This window comes from Mesoplodon mirus (genome assembly GCF_964341445.2).
Source record: "Mesoplodon mirus genome assembly, chromosome: 5".
NCBI classification, from domain to species: Eukaryota; Metazoa; Chordata; class Mammalia; order Artiodactyla; family Ziphiidae; genus Mesoplodon; species Mesoplodon mirus.
In genome coordinates, this window is record NC_138980.1 from 16865551 (window position 1) to 16882774 (window position 17224).

Genomic DNA, 17224 nt, shown 5'->3' on the forward strand with positions numbered 1-17224 from the left:
GTATCAACATGACTTATCACTGCTGATGTTGACCTTAACACCTGGCTGTCAAGTGACCTTTTCCTCATTTCTGTAGTTCCTCTTTGGAGGAAGTTACTGTGTGCAGCCCACACTTACAGAGCAGGGAGAGTTATGCTGTCTCTCCGTGAGGGAGGAGTAGCTACATCAGTTCTATAGCCCTGGGCTGTCTCAACCCTACCATGTCAGGCTGGCTGACATGACCCAGAGTCCTGCCATAATATACCCATGAGTTTCCCAAACAATAGTGGAGAAGTTTTCTTTTTTCTGCTCTGAGCAGATTGTTTAAAAAAAAAAAAAGTCAAACAGTTACAAAACCACAGCAAAATAATGTCTCCTCCTTTCTCCCCTCTTTGAATGTGTGGCCAGCGCTGAACTGTGTGTCCAGAGCTCCCAACATGACATGCTCTCCCATGAATGCCCCAGAAGCACCTGGTCAAGGGAGATGGGGCCCTTGGGACTTGTGATTGGGTCCCAGCTCTGGGAGAATGCCACCAAGAATTTTTCCACTCTGTGATGAAAGGAAAGGCTCTTCTGGGTTGGGCTGCGCAATGAAAGGCAAAAGCAATTTGGAAAAAACAAGATGTAGCTACTAATGGCAAAGGTTTTTTTTTTTTACTGCAGAGACCGGGTCATCTATTAAAATGCTGCCATTGCCAAAGCTTGTCAGGCCCTTGGGAAATGTTATGGGTGCTTTTCATTACGGAGCTCACTTGCTGTCAGTGTCTCAAGGAGTTAAGTGAGAGCCTGGCCAATGTCACACAGTCCCTGCCAATGGAGGTGGTGTCCCCTAAGGGCTGGGGTTTGTTCGTCACATCATGCTATCTTGTGCTGCACTCCGCCAGCACACAGGCCGCAGGAGACATGAATTTCTGGGTTGCTGTGTCCTTCTCCCAGACCTGAGATGCAAGTTTCTCACAGAGGTCACGTGCCTTGTGCACGGCTCCATTGCAACGGGACAGAAAATATTCTCTGAGGGCTGTCTGTGGCTGGGTGCAGCGCTGAGTGAGATTTCTGCCTTCCTGAATCCTGAATTGAGAAGATGTGTCTAGATGAGCCATTGCTCTCCTAGCAGCTATTTGAAATGAGCTTTCAGCTGCTTCCAAATGCTTGCTGCAGGCTTCACAGCCTCCTCCAGAGAGATGGGCAGAGTGATACTCACCGCTGGAGGGGATGACATGAAGGCGGATCGCAAACAATGAAGATAGTGCGTGGTGGAGAATATATTTCCTCTTCCTCTTCTGGCACAGATCTCCAGCTCTTGGTTCTTAAAAAACAAAATCATTCCACATTTCCATTCCTTTTTTAAAAAAAGTCTTCATTTGGTGCGGTGGGGGGCAGTTTTAGGTTCATAGCAAGATTGAGAGGAAGGTATAGAGGTTTCCAATATACCCCCCTCCCCACACGTTTCCAGCCTTTTCCATTACCTACATCACTCACCAGAATGGTACGTTTGTTACCAAAGATGGATCTATATTGACACATCACAATCACCCACAGTCCAGAGTTTACCTTAAGGTTCAGTCTTGGTGTTGTACATTCTATGGGTTTGGATGAAAGTATAATGACATGTATCCATCATTAATTATAATGTCATACACAGTGTTTTCACTGCCTTAAAAATCCTCTGTGTTCATCTCCCCATGCACAACCACTGGCCACCACTGATCTTTCTACTGTCTCCATAGTTTTGCCTTTTCCAGAATGTCATCTAGTTGGAATCATACAGTATGTAACCCTTTCAGATTGGCTTCTTTCACTTAGTAATATTCACTTAGTAATATTTAAGTTTCTTCCATTGCTTTTGGAAGAAATGCTTTCTTCCAAAAGCATTTAAGACTTTCTTCCAAGTCTTTTCACGGCTTAATAGCTTATTTCTTTTTAGCACTGGATGATATTCCATTGTCCGGATGTACCACAGTTTATTTATTCATTCACCTACTGAAGGACGCTTTGATTGCTTCCAAGTTTGGGCCATTATGAATAAAGTTTCTGTAAATATTGCATGCAGGTTTTTTGTGGACACAGTTTTTAACTCTGAGTAAATACCAAGGACCATGATTGCTGGACCTTATGGTAAGAGTATCTTTAGTTTTGGAAGAAACCACCAAACTGTCTTCCAAAGTGGCCATACCATTTTTTTTTACTGAAGTATAGTTGACTTATAATATTATATTAGTTTTAGCTGTATAACAAGTGATTCGATATTTTTATAGATTATACACAATATAAAGTTATTATAAAATATTGGCTATATCCCCTGTACTGTACATTTGAATGTACCTTTGTATCCTTGTATCTTATCTATTTTATACATAGTAGCTTGTACCTCTTAATTCCCTACCCCTATCTTGCCCCCCTTTCCCTATCCCCACTGGTAACCATTAGTTTGTTCTCTATCTGTGAGTCTATTTCTGTTTTGTTATGTTTGTTCATTTGTTTTATTTTTTAGACTCCACATATAAGTGAAAACATACAGTATTTGGCCATGCCCCTCCCTACAGGACAAGGGTCAAGGGATGTGCCCACCTGGATCCTACGTCTCTCCTTACTTCTCGACCAGGCCCTGGGTACTCTGTACCCTGGAATTCCCTCCCCAAATGGCTCTGTTAGGTAGGACCTGGGTGACCCTGATCAAAGTATGTTGGAAGGAATGGAGATGAAGTGCCCCACAGACAAACTCACTTTGTCTGCTCAGGCTGCAATTACAACATACCATAGATTGGGCAGCTTAAACAAGAGAAATTTCTTTTTCTAGTGGTTCTGTAGACTGGAAGTCCAAGATCAGTGTGCCAGCCTGGTCAGATTCTGGTGACAGCCTTCTTCCTGGCTTGCGGATGGCTATCTTCTCACTGTGTCCTCACATGGCAAGGAGTCAGAGCACAAAAGCTCTCTGGTTTGTTTCTCTTCTTATAAGGGCACTAATTCAAATGGATCTGGCCTAACCTAACCTTAATTACTTCCATCAATGCCCTGTCTCCAAATACAATCATACTGGGGGCTAGGGCTTCAATATATGAATGTAGAGGGAGGAGAGGACAGAAACATTCAGCCCATAATGCTTACCAAGAAAAACATGGGAGGCTAGGTGGTGAATGATTCAGGCTCAACAGTGGGACAGCAGTGGAAGCTGCTCAGGGTCTCATCTTGGGGAATCATGTCTGAACATGAACCAAGGCAGCCAACTTTGGAGACCAAGTGTGGGACCCCACTGCAGAAACAGCAGATACAGAAAAGCAGGGACCACCCCGCAGTGGTTTATGTGTCCACAGGGCTGTGCAGAACTGGTGTTCAGCAGTGCCCCCTTGTGGTGCAGAGAGGCAAGAGCTCTTATCAAAGAGGGATATGGGCTTTCCAGTTCTCCCTGCATCCAGTATTTCAGAAGCAGGACTAAGGCCCTGGCGTCTCCGGAATACTCAAAAGCAAGATATTAAACTTTATAATAATAGAGTTTGAGAGGGAGGGAGGATTCAAGTGATGAATTAGGAAAAAAGAGATATGCCCAGATTCATATTGGTGATATAGGGCCTACCAGTTCCTCAGGAAAACAATACATCTGCATAGCCGTTAAGCAACTTGGTAATAAAAGGACTTCACCTGTTCACATTGGCTAACTTTTAAATACATTTGCGGTACATAAGAGCACAGGCTCATCTGAATATCCATAGAACATGGCACAAGACTTTAGTGGTTCTCTCTCATAAAATGAAATGCTTCAAATATTTTTTATAATATAAATTTGTTTATTTTTAATTTTAGTTTTGGCTGCACATGGTATTTGTTTTTCTCTTTTTGGCTGCGTTTGGTCTTCGTTGCTGAGCGCGGGCTTTCTCTGGTTGTGGTGAGTGGGGGCTCCTCTTCATTGCAGTGTATGGGCTTCTCATCGCGGTGGATTTTCTTGTTGCAGAGCACGGGCTCTAGGTGTGCCGGCTTCAGTAGTTGTGGCTTGCAGGCTCTAGAGCGCAGGCTCAGTCGTGTGGTGCACAGGCTTTGTTGCTCCGCGGCATGTGGGATCTTCCCGGACCAGGCCTCGAACCCGTGTCTCCTGCATTGGCAGGTGGATTCTTAACCACTGCACCACCAGGGAAGCCCACTTCGAATACTTTTTAAAAGTGAAAATCCAAGGCAGAACCAGAGCAGGGGCCTCTAAAATGCGTGGCCTGGAGCAGGGGTCCTTTTTGCCCAGGTCTAGAGCCAGGCTGCCTGAGCTCAATCATGGCTCCACCATCCACTAACTGTGAGCTTGGGGCAGGTTATTTTCTCTCCTTGAGCCTTACTTTCATCACCTGGAAGATGGGGGTAATGATATGACTCACCTTACAGGACTGTCATGAGGGTTAAATGAGTCCATCCATGTAAAACACACAGAATCAGGCCTGACATATGAGAGCTATTATTTTTATAAAACTCAGCCACTCTGAGTGCTTTCAAAATCATCCACTCACACATAGCAGCAGTGGTCAATGTAGCCTTTACTCAAGATTTAGTAAGTGGGCCAGAGGCCTGGGGTTACATTATGTTTTCCACAGTAAAAACCCTAAAGTTCTCCTTTCAGGAAGTTCTGTTCTCTGCATTCTCTTTGGTTATCCTGCCAGCAGGCTGTCTCTCCGGTGGCCCCCTGGCAGCCCCTACCATTCTCATTCCTCATGAACAGAATTTACCCTCTTTGTCCTTGGAGAAGACTCATTCCTCTTCCTGTCTCCTGGTCTCTGAACCATTCAGTCATATCGTTTTTTTATTTGTACATGTGCTATGGGTCTCACCCTGCATCCTGATCATTCTATCAAAGTACTTCTTTCAAGGAGATAAAACGTTCTCCCTCTGAGGATACTGGCAGAGGACACTTCCTCTGTCCTTCTATGTGCGGGACTGAAAGCTGCGCCTTGGAGGGCTTGTGAGGCTCAACTACACTATTTCAATGCTGCCTCTGCACCCACAGTTGAAGAGAGCTCCCCAGAGGCAGGCCTGACACCTTATTACAGACACCAGGGCCTGGCTTCCAGAGGCACAGATGGCGGGTGTGTGTGGAATGGCTGTGTGAGCGCTGCCCTTGGTCTCTGATGGGTCCCCAGGAACAGGGGGGCTCACCAAGCTCCCTCCCGGGAATGGCCCCTTTCTAGCTCCCACGAGTCACTTGCATTTTTTATCTTCACCTGAGGGCTCCTGAGAAGCTCTGCTCTGTGCTTTTCCCTAGCAACACAATGTTCTCAGCTTTGGCGTTTAAAACCACCCCTTTTGCATTGTTTCATCTTAAATAGAAAGGGAGCAAACAACTCAAGTGCCAAGATTAATGGGGAACACCCCATCCCCCCGCAAGTGTTCCTGATCAAGACCTGATGTCCATCTCTGATGTAAAACAAAATATAAATTAAGATTTTGTGCAAAGGTATCTAAATCCACAAGCAACTGAGAGGAAATATTTTTATCAGGTCAGATACTAGCTTAGATAACTGCATAATTTTAAAGGTTCACACAATGTGACCTCCAAAAATGAACTGAGACAGCTATGAAGTAGAGTTATAAATATATGTATATATATATATCTTTCTATTATATTGAGAACTAAAACCAAATCAGTAAATAAAGGATTTTGCAGCCTTCAAGCCATTATATTACTGCCACGTGGGCAGTGAGCCCTGAGGGAACTCAGGATGGAAAAAAGGATTGCCCGCCATCTAGCAGTCATCAGACTGCAGCCACCTCCGGAATGTGCACCTGAGAAAACTCAGGATTAGAAAGTAGAGGATACTGGCCCCAGGTAGCTGAGGTGCATATCAAAGGAATGACTTCAGTGAGCCCAGGCTCTTGCATCTTCCCATACATAGAAGAGCACTAAATTCCTTAATGTGAGATATCTAGTTTTCTTTTATTAACAGTAAGCTTTTGTTCTGAACTATCTGGTTTTGTTGCAAAAACTCCTATATGTCCTGGCTCCTCGCCTTCCTCTTCACAACAGTTTTCTCAGCATTATCTGAGTTGCTGTCTCCCAGGCTTGAAGTCCTAAGAATGTCTGCAGAATAAAACAACTCTCAACTTTTAGGTTGTGCATTTTTTTTTCAGTCAACAATATACACATATAACTTTTTTAACTTAACAAACATTTCATTGGAACTTGTTTTGTGCCAGGAAATGTTCTAAGAATGTTACAAACGGTGGCTCACTGGCTCCTCATATCAGCCCTCTGAGGCGGGTACTACTATAACCCCCATTTTACAGATGGGAAAACTGAGGGACAGGAGAATGAAGTAACTCACTCAAGAACACACAGCTGGTTGGGGGCAGCCAGGATGAGGAATCTACATCGTGGGGCTCTGGAGTCCACACTTTTTTACACCTATACTATCCTTCTAGAACTTCAAGGAGCCTAAGAAGTAATCTGTTTACCTGTGGGTCTGTTCAATGACCAGACTCGTGGTGCTCACCCATGCTGGGCCAGGTCCACGCCGGGTGGTGGCCCCACAGAGGGGAAGGCGTTTGTGGTCCTTACCATGTCAGCATCCCAGTCCCGGGTCCACACTCAGCCCTGCCACTTAAGAGAAATGCAATCCTTGGGCACCTTACTTAACCTCTAGTCTCCATTCTTTCAGTTGTAGAATGAGGATCAGACCACTGACCCGATCGGGTGGTCTTGAGGGTGAAATGAATGAGCACTTACAAAGCAGTATGTGAAGTCCTGCTGAGTGCTCAATCCACGCCCTTCTCCTACAGAGAAATATTTCCCACTCGGATTCTTGTTTCTATATGCATTTGTAGAGCCGTTCAGCAAACTTGCTTGTTTCACTGGGTGTTGGAGTGTGCTTGGTGCTGACAAAAGAAGGGTCAGCAGAGCCTGCGTGGCTCTGAGGGTTGACTCCAGGGCAGGTAGAAGTGATTTTCCAGGGTGGAGCAGGGTGAAACCTGGGGTTTGGAGCCAGACTTGGATTCCGATTCCAGGCAACCCTCCAACTTTATGATTTGGGGCCAGTCGTCTTATTGAGACTTCGTTGCTTCATCGGTGATGGCACCCATCACCTCGGATGGTGAGGGCACTCACGAGATGCTGTGTGTAAGGTACCCGGGGTGTGTACTCTGGTCAAGGCTGCTGTTGTGGTCACTCCTGGGGGCAAGGCCAGCGGGGGGCACTGAGAGGCAGGGGTGGGGCGGGTGATGCCAGGCCCAGTTGGGGTGGCGAAACAGAAGCTGGGGACTCGGCCTGGATGCCCTCTGGCTTCAGCACCTGTCTTGCTGCTTTGTCTGGCCAAAGGTCTTTCGTGGCCTGCCCCGTCCCTGGGCTCGGTCGTTATTTCCATCCAACCAGGCTGCCACCCTCCACCTGACCTCCTTCGAGGTCGGTGGCCTCCAGGACCAGCAGGGAGCGCGTGTTTACTTACACTGCCTCTGTCTGTTTATAGCGGTGGCACTGATGAGACCATCGCTGCGGTTGGGCCTGGGTGGCTGCCCCACAAAAACAGCTTTCAGGCCACACTCGGCTGGAAAACTGGGGGCAAAAGCAGGGTGAGATAGAAGTCAAGGTCAGGCCAGGATCTGGCTCAGGGGGAGAGTGAAACAGACAGGCAGTAAAAATAACAACGACTCTTTTTAAAGTCCTTACTACATACCAGATAGTACTCAGGGCTTCACATGCATTATCTCAGTAATGTATGCCACACGGCGGAGCTCTGCTGCACGGAGGAGGAAACAGAGAGGCTGAGAAACTTGTCCAAGGCTGCTCAGCTACTTTTTAGGGGAGCTGGGATTTGAGTCTGATCTCTCTGAAGTCGGAAGTCTGTGCCTTCTCCAGCTTGGTTATTTTGCCTCCCCAGGTAAAAATTAATACCAGTATTTCTGTTTAAAGAATTTCTATCGTCCTCAAGGCAATTTTATAGATGAGGAAACCGATGTTCAGGGAGGGCCAGTCGCTTGCCCAGGGTCGCACAGGCAGGAGTGACAGAGCTGGGGCACATCCCCCGGCTCCTCCAAACTGTGAGGGAAGGAGCCAAGCAGCTCTCTTCTGATAGAAACTTGTCCTCTAGGAAAATGCATGGCAGAGGCTCACTGGTTCCTTCTCCTGTCATGACCACGTGGAGTGGATCTGAGAAGCACACGTCTGCCATCTCTCTTTGGCTCTATGATAATAACCACAGCTTGGCTGAGTGAGGATTAAGAGCTGCGTGCTGCACGTTATTTCATCAATTCCCTCAGCGGCTCCGTGAAGTAGGAACCACCATTTGCCCCATTTTATTGAAGAGGAAACAGAGGCTCAGGGCATTAGGAAGACTTGCCCCAGATCACCCAGCGACTGAATGCGGTGCACTCACCCAGGTGGGTTTCACTTCAGAGCCCAGACCGGTCGCCGCTGCCTCCTGCTTTCTGCAACCCCCCCCCCAAATAGCTGGGGACCCTCCTCTCCCCCAGCTCTCCTCTCTCCCAGGCTGCATCCACGCCTCACGCTTCCTATCTCTCTTTTCCCTTTCCCCGCATCTTTTGGATCTTGCTCTAGTTCCACGCCTTGAGCTAGTCTCCCTGATCTCCGGCAGGAGACAAGCCCTTGCCCCAGCTCTGCTGCCCTCAGGCCAGCAGGCAACCAGGCTACTTCACAGCTCTGGACTTCAGTTTCTGTAAAATGGAGGTATAATGGCTAGTCTGCACTCTGGGGTGTTGGTCAAATGAGTCATTAACGACAACACCTACTGCTTCTGTTGCTACTATGAGCAATCACAATATTTAATGAGTGCTTACTATGTGCTCTGCATGGACCGGTGCTCTGCAGGCATGGGTAACTAGCGGATAAATGATGGAAAGGGGTGAACTAAGGGACGTGAGTGTTTCTGAGGTTCCTCTTAGCTGCTGTTCCCTCCCCTATTCCTATTCCTCTCCTATTTCTATATCCTATTCCTTTTCTATCCCCGCGGAGCCTGGCCATGAGTGGAGTGCCACGTCTCAGAGCCCATGGAACGAGAAAGCTGCCAGATAACAGAGGTAGTGGTTGAGTAAGGCGACCCTGTCCCTCGAAGATGTAGCTGTGTCACTCCTCACAAATGGATAGGCCACAAGTCAGTGTTACATGAGGGAACCTAAAAACCATCCCCTAGGTAACCTCTGGGAACCATGCACCTCCTGTTTCCAATTATTTTATTTTATTTATTTATTTTTGGCTGTGTTGGGTCTTTGTCGCTGTGTGTGGGCTTTTCTCTAGTTGTGGCGAGTGGGAGCTACTCTTCGTTGCGGTGTGCGGGCTTCTCATCGCAGTGGCTTCTCTTGTCGCGGAGCACAGGCTTTAGGCGCGGGGGCTTCGGTAGTTGTGGCTCACGGGCTCAGTAGTCGTGGCTCGCGGGCTCCAGAGTTCAGGCTCAGTAGTTGTTGTGCACGGGCTTCAGTAGCTGTGGCTTGTGGGCTCTAGAGCACAGGCTCAGTAGTTGTGGCACATGGGCTTAGCTGCTCGCGGCATGTGGGATCTTCCCGGACCAGGGCTCGAACCCGTGTCCCCTGCATTGGCAGGTGGATTCTCAACAACTGCGCCACTGGGGAAGTCCCGTTTCCATCTTACAACAACATTTGACAGATTTGTGGAAGGCCTGCTCTTGCCTCCCTTGGCCTCTCCAGTCCCCTTCACTCTGCACCTGGGTTTATCCCACCGAGGAGACCCCCCTGGCCAGGGGGAACAGCCCTTGTTGGAACAGTTCAATTCTAGGTCCCTAGCGGGGCAGCAGGGCTAGTATGATGTCGCTGGTCTCCACTCACAGGCCCAGTGCCCTGGTCGTTGCCTTTCTCTGACCGTCACGTGAGATGAGAGTGGGCACAGAGGTAACTCTGCTCCCTCAGGGCAGGCCCTGGCATCCTCTACCTCTTTCTTTTCTGCTCTGGAGGCATGTGATGAGAACACAGCCTGGCTCTATAGGCCCTGGGAGGGCCTTCTCCATATCTCACGCTGTCCCTCCCTCTCTAGCTCCAGGACTCCACGGGCCCCTCCTACTGCCCACCTTGCTCCCTCTCTTCCTCTGCCTCAGGTGGGAGAGGCCTGCATCCCCCTGGAGTGGTAAGTTCCAAGACTTGGGTGCAGCACAGGGAAGCAGGCAGAGCCACCTTCTTCAGGCTGGCTTTGGTTCAAGGCTGTGCCATCCGAGAGCTGGCTGGGGTGAGCACAGTCCCCATGTGGTCCAGCTTGTCTCCCTGGAGTTCTGTGTCAGGGTTTGGGGCCAGAGGCTCTGCTGATCATAAAGGACCACTTTGCCAGCATCAACTGTGCAAACATCTCCTCGGGGACTTGTAAGGAGGTGGGAGCCTGGGCCAAGGCAGGAGAGAAGTGGTCCTGGGTCTCCAGGCTGCAGAGGACTCATCTTACAACTGCAAACCACAAAATATTCCCAGGGTGAACTTAATGAGGAAAAGTGCAATGACGTAACACAATACTCCGTTTACGGCGATTTCAGTGAATAATGTTCTCTGTGTTTTCATCTACACTTGCCAAGCGTTTATGGAGAGATTTGTGCTTGGAATGGACATCAGTGAAATCCTAGCTTATTAATAACTTATGGAATATAACTAAGTTTCTGTTAGTTTCCACAGCTTGTGGACTTTTGCCAAACTGGTGGGTATTTTTTCAGGTGGTCTAACTTGGTGATGAGGAATAAGCAGACATCAGAAAGACAGGCGGCCTGCCACCAGAGGGGCTGACGCTGAGCCATGGCAAGAGGATCCAACAAGTGGATGGGAGAGGGTGGGGATGGTGAGACAGCGTGAACAAAGAAAAAAGAAAGAGTGAGCTTGACCCCAAGGCCTCTCTCTGTGGTCCACACCATCCGGGAGGTGACCCTACTGTTTCCTCTTGTGGACAAGCCTGAAGTCAGACAAGCCACCTGCTTCACTTGGCAGGGGCTGTCAAGTGGTGTGGATTCGATTCCACTGCCCCTGCCGTTTCATCTCTTCATTGTCACCATCCCCTGGCCCATTCATACCATAGGACCTTGAAGTGGGGGTCAGGTCAAGGGTTTGCAAAGTCACAGGGCCACCAGGTGGGACTGAGCAAGGTAAGTGTGCATGGAGATGGGAGAGTGGGGAGAGAAGATGAGAGTGCGGTGCCGGAGCCAGAACAGGGTGAGGGGCATCAGTGGGAGCTTGAGGTGGTGACAGTGATGGGAGATGAGTTCTGAATAGTGGTACTGATCCAGTGTAGATGTGTTTAGGATAATGGGAAAGCGGTAGAAAAGTAATTACTCTTAGAGGAAGGAAGGAAACTAGTTGAATCCCGAGAGGGTCTGGGAGCAGAGGCATATCTAACGCTCAGATTTGATTTTTAAATACCAGCCAAAGGAATCAAGCCTCCTTGGAAAAATGGCAGATTCCAAGGGAAAGTATAACATGAGCTTGGGGGCATCTTCTTGTGCCAGAAAGGAAGGAAGTGCTGAAAGAGAGATGGAGAAAAGTCCCACGGATACAAAAACCCACTGGCCAAATCTGGGACAATTTGAGCATCAAAAGAAATAACTCTTAACACTACTAGAACACATTGATTAAATAGGAATCCATGGGTCAACACGAATAGAAATAAATGAGAATAAATAAATGAGGACAAGGGAAAGCTTTCGTTACAGTAGGATGCCAACTAATAATTGTAGAGGAATGATGGAATTAGAAAATGACCACTTGGCCCTTGTCACAGGGATACTTAGTTCAGCAGAGAAACATCAATAGGTGTGAATGTTTGATGAAGAGTGGAATGTTTACAAAGTCTAAAAGTATCTCCCCACAAGATATTAATTAATTACAAAGGGATAAAACAGCAACCTGGCAGACACATCTTTAATCAAGTGATCAAAGTGAACATCACCAGCAAAGGGACAATCTAAATCATGCACCTAGTAGGATGCTATGAAAAGAACACAGCATCACTTCTGTGATATTCCTGCCAAAGATGCAGAATCTGAATCTAACCATGAGGAATCGTCAGACAAACCCAAGGACTAGTCTACCAAAGATCTGGCCTGTTGTCTTTATAAAGAACTATACCAGATTGAAGGAATCAAAGGAGATGCGACAACTAAATGTAGCATGTGATTCTGAACGGAATCCTTTCTCTGTAAAGGATATAATCGGGACAACTGGCAAAACTGAAGGTCTGCAGGTTAATGGTAGTCATGTATTAATGTTCATTTCCTAATGCTCTTACTGTGGCTATGTAGGAGACTGTCCTTGTTTGTAGGAATTACATGTTGAAGTACTTGGGGGTGATGGGGCATCATGTCAACAACTGCTCTCAAATGGTTCAGGAAAAAGAGTTATTTTTAGTATTCTTACAACTTTTTGGTAAGTTTGAAATCATTTCAAAGGAAAAGGAAAAAGTTTTAAGAAGTTATTAAACATCTACTAAGAGTCAGGCATCTTCGCTCAGTGCTGTGGTTGAAAGCTAGGCTTTGCAAAATGTGCTGTGTGTATGCCATGGAATATTATACAGCCTTAAAAATGATGGAAATTCTGACACATGCTGCAATATAGATGCACCTTGAGGACATTATGCTGAGTGAAATAAGCCAGTCTCAAAAAGACAAATATTGTACGATTTCACTTACATAAGGTACCTAGAGTAGTCAGACTCCTGAGACAGAAAGTAGGATGGTGGTTGCCAGGGGTTGGGGGAGGGGGAATGGGGAGTTATTGTTTAATGGGTATAGAGTTTCAGTTGGGCAATATAAAAAGTTCTGGAGATGGATGGTGGTGATGTTTGCATAACAAGATGAATGTACTTAATGTCACTGAAAAAATGGTTGAGATGGTAAATTTTATCATATGTATATTTTGCCATAATAAAAGAAATTGGAGGGGGAAAAAAAGCTAGGCTTTGGAGGTGAACAGCTTCTCAGCTCTGACACTTGTTACTGAGATCTCAGGTGAGTGCTTGTTTCTTTCTTTGTTACTGGTGACAAGGACACTGTCTTCATAGTGCAGAGTCAGAGACCCCATGGGGAAGCCCTTCATGTAGCGGCTGTAGTGGACAGCACAGAGCAAGTTCTCAAAACAGACGACCTCCTCTTATTCTGATCGTTATGCATCACTGACTCCATAACTCCACAGGGTGGCTGCCGTTTTCCCCACTACCCCTCCTCCCACCTCCAAGACTTGTGGACTATTCAGCCCCCAGCCCACTATCTCCCCCTTCCTAGGAACTTCTTCTGTGGGCAGTTAGAGAGGTGGAGTGTGTCCCAGCTGAAGACAGATATGAAAACTTACGTGCTTATATATGCACAGACTGTCTCTGGAGAGGTCTGTATAGACCGGATAACAGCGAGGGTATCTGGAAGCCTGGAGGGACACAGTGGGAAACTTCTGTTAAACCCATTTGTACCCTTGGGATGTCTTCCCACATACAAGCATTATTCCTTTAAATCAATAAGATAATTAGCTGGCTCAATCAATCAAACAAATTACCCAAAGAGGGGCCCTCAATGACAACTGAGTTCCTTTTGGAGGACCTGTCTTTAGGCAGATAAGAGGAGTTCAGAGAAAGCCTCTCCCTGCATTTGCTCTTTTTCAAGGGCCTACAGCTCAAAGTAGTCAGTGTACTAAAGCAGCTTATTTTGTGGAGGCACGTCCTCAACTCCCACGGTCATAGTTTGGAGCGGCATATTCTGCTACCCTTCACTCTCATTTACAAAACGTTAAGCTATGTACACTGATTAGTTCCCCACATAAGCCTTCTTCTGGCCTTGGCTCGGGAGACTGCCTCTTGGGGCACCTCTGAGAGGCTTCTGAGAACACTGGTTTCTGCCTGCTTCCTCCTTGCACCTCACCCGCCTCTCCATGCTGTCTACATCCTGTCACCCTCATGCGTCCTCGGGTGGTTCTATGTAGACACCCAGACAGGGATGTGAGGGAACCGCAGGCACCCTTCCTATCTTGAAAATTCTAGAACCAAAATCGGGTAGATTAACAATCTAGTCTCATGGAAAATGAAGGTCTAGAAGACAGCTAAAGAGCTGTTTTTGAATAATTTAAAATAATCACAAGATAATGACCCTCTAGGGCAAGTATTTCCAACTCAAATGTCCTCAGGGGCCAGCAGGGTGATGGAAATGGGTGAAGCCAGCCAGTGGCATCTGCATGTCCCACTCATCTGAAATGGTGAGCTGCTCTCAAACTTGGGCTGTTTGTTAGCCAGTGGGAATATGAAAGTGTTTCCAAACCTTGACATTCTCCTTTAGGAGCCAGAAATACAAATCTATATGGAAATCTCCCCATTTAAATATATCGGTAATTGGGCTTCCCTGGTGGCGCAGTGGTTGAGAGTCTGCCTGACGATGCAGGGGACAAGGGTTCGTGCCCCGATCCGGGAAGATCCCACATGTCGCGGAGCGGCTGGGCCCGTGAGCCATGGCCGCTGAGCCTGCGTGTCCGGAGCCTGTGCTCCGCAATGGGAGAGGCCACAGCAGTGAGAGGCCTGCGTACTGCAAAAAAAAAAAAAAAAAAATCGGTAATTAATAGACAATAGTCACAATTCCTTGGCCAATAGAACATGGTTAGAGGGCACAGCAGAGCAGCCTGTCAGCTGGCAAACTCTGCCCTGTGACATGCACTTGAGTGAGGGGAGCGAAGGTTGGCTAGAACTAAGGGCATGTGTTGAGAAGTAGAAGGAGGTCAAGTTGATTTGATTTGGGTCTACCTGTGGAATGAGGGGAGGATCCCGGAGGACTGACAAGCTGGGACTTGTTCTGTTAAGTAATAGGGCGGCAGAGTAGCAAACGGCGAGGCGGACGGGGAAACATGGGCTTTGAATTCAGAGAGGCTTGGCTTCAAACCTTGCTTCCCTATTTAATAGCTGTGTAATGAGTAAGATGCTTCACCTCTCTTGAGTCTTGGTTTCCTCATCCATAAAACGGAGGATAGATCCTACCTAACAGGGTCATGAGAATTAAATGAAGTTGTGCCTATGAAAATGTCTACCACCTCGTAGGTGCCTAGTTCACTTGTTTCTTCCTTTCAAAGGTTTGTGAGTGAGGACGATACTTGATGAAAGCAGTGTTTCAGGAGGAATGGCCAAATGGCAGCTTGGAGACTGGAGTCAGAAAGACTGGCTAGGTCTCAGGCGGTGTGACCAGTTTGAGAGGACAGGTAATTATTACTGCACGGCCTTGGAGTTGAGCCCATCCCCAGGGACAAGACCATAAAAGCTGACCCCCCGGCTCCTCCACGGGTAAGGTGATGGACAGTGTGCAATGCACAGTGCTAAAGACAGCTTGGCTGCGCCAGCTTTCCTGTCTGTTTCCCACCCCATCTTCCGCAGCCTTAGGGCAGCCAAGTGAGCCAGAGCCTGGCCTCTTGCCAGCGCTGATCCAGACGTGAGTTTTGAGCCCAAACCTCAGTGCCAGCCTCAGGCACCAGCCAGGCCCTGACCTTTGCTGGGTCCCTGCACATCTCTCCTCTAACTTTAGGAGCCACTGAAGGCCTTTCTGCAGAGTTCCTGGTAAAATTCTGAGCTGCTAAGCAAACTCATCTTCAGAAGATGGCTGATAGCTTTTGAAAGCTAAGGAGGTTTAAATTACATGCAGACATTTCTAAGCCAAAATGGCCAAACGCACAGTCCTTGCAAGGGACTAATGGGAGAATTAGCAAAAAAAAAAAAAAGAGAGAGAGAGATGAGAGTCTTGTGCCTCAGGAGCAGAAGAGACACTGATTTTATACACTATGTAGACATTATGTTTATCCACTAATATAATTAAACCGTCATTACCAGTCAGCAGCACTGACTTTCCAAAGTTTTCCTAAAGTGAAAATGATTTTTAGTGTGCATCAGAATCATCTGGAAGGCTTGTTGGCCCCTCCTCCAAGTCTCTGAATCAGTAGATCTGGGATCAGGGCTGCATTTCCAACAGTTCCAGGGTGATACTGATGATGCTTGCTGGTGGCTGGGTGGTATGCTTTCAGAAGCACTGCTGTAATGAATCTGCTAGTATTTATTCAGTCCATAGTGCTAATGAGTGTTCCAGAATGAATGGGAATCCCGACATCCATCCCCTGAGTAAATAGAAGTTAATGTTAAACAACAGAAATAGGATAAAACGACGATTGAAAATCTGATCTAGGAGCCACAAACTTCACTACAAGCCAGGAAGGAGTTAGACAGTCATGACTAGGTGGACATGGTGGTTTGGCAATACCAGTCAAGCACTGAGGCTAGTAACTGGGAACACGCTGGGAGCAATCGTCTCCAGTAGTAATTGTAGACACTGCCCCAGGTCAAAGAAATGGACTACAAAAATGAGCATGGGGTTCTTCTTATCACCGTGACTCTAAGGCTTTGATGGCTTCTAAAGGTTGGTAATATTTGGTGATGTCTTACAAAGGCTAGTTCTGTGCTTCACGAGGTTTTTGCAAATGGCACTGGTTTTTCCAACTATAGGGAGAGAAGCCTTGAGGTCCGAGACAACTAGTTTCTTGTTTAGGAGTGAATATAGCAAGGGTGTTTCAGGATATGATATTTTTGGGTGGCCTCATCCTCCTCAGGGAGGAATTCTTTTACTTTATCTCAGAACACACGAATTGTCTAGGCTCTGCACACCTAACCTAATACACAAGCATGAGGACTCCACTGAGAATGCAAATAGGCTTCGCGGGTGACCCATTATTAAGGAGAGAGCAGAGGTGGCTCTGGGCTCCCCAGCCCCTCTGGTGCTGTTTGTCTGGTCTCCTTTTCCCGGCCTGCCGATCTAACCACATTTACTCAAGGGCATATGGGCACTACTTCCATCTCACCTTGGCTCAGCTAAGAGTCAAAGCCAGCCCTCTGTCCCAAAAGCGGTGATGAGTTTAGTTACTCCTGTCATCTGATGATTTCATTTGAAAAAATTACCTCTAGTCTACAGTGACTTAGTGGATATAACACTGATTTAAAAAAAAGAACAAAACTCCTTGGTATCTTGGCATATTTAACATTCTGTGAAAATTATGGTGTTTCTCATCAACTGGTACACTCTTCTCTAGTAATGGAAAAAAAGAGAACTGAGATGGACAAGAAACTGTCCGCCAAAAAGCATACACAACAGTCACTTGGGCATTTGTGGGCAGAAGGCCACCTTCCCTGGGTTGCTCTATTCTGCCCTGTCACTGGGATGAGGTCAGTGTTGGATGGGCAGGATTTTGGCCGGGTTGACAGAAAGGGGCTCTGCTGAGGCCTCCCTCCGGTGGCAGAGGCCTCCCAGGGAAGGAGGCTCATGGTCTTGAAGAGGGGACACTAGTC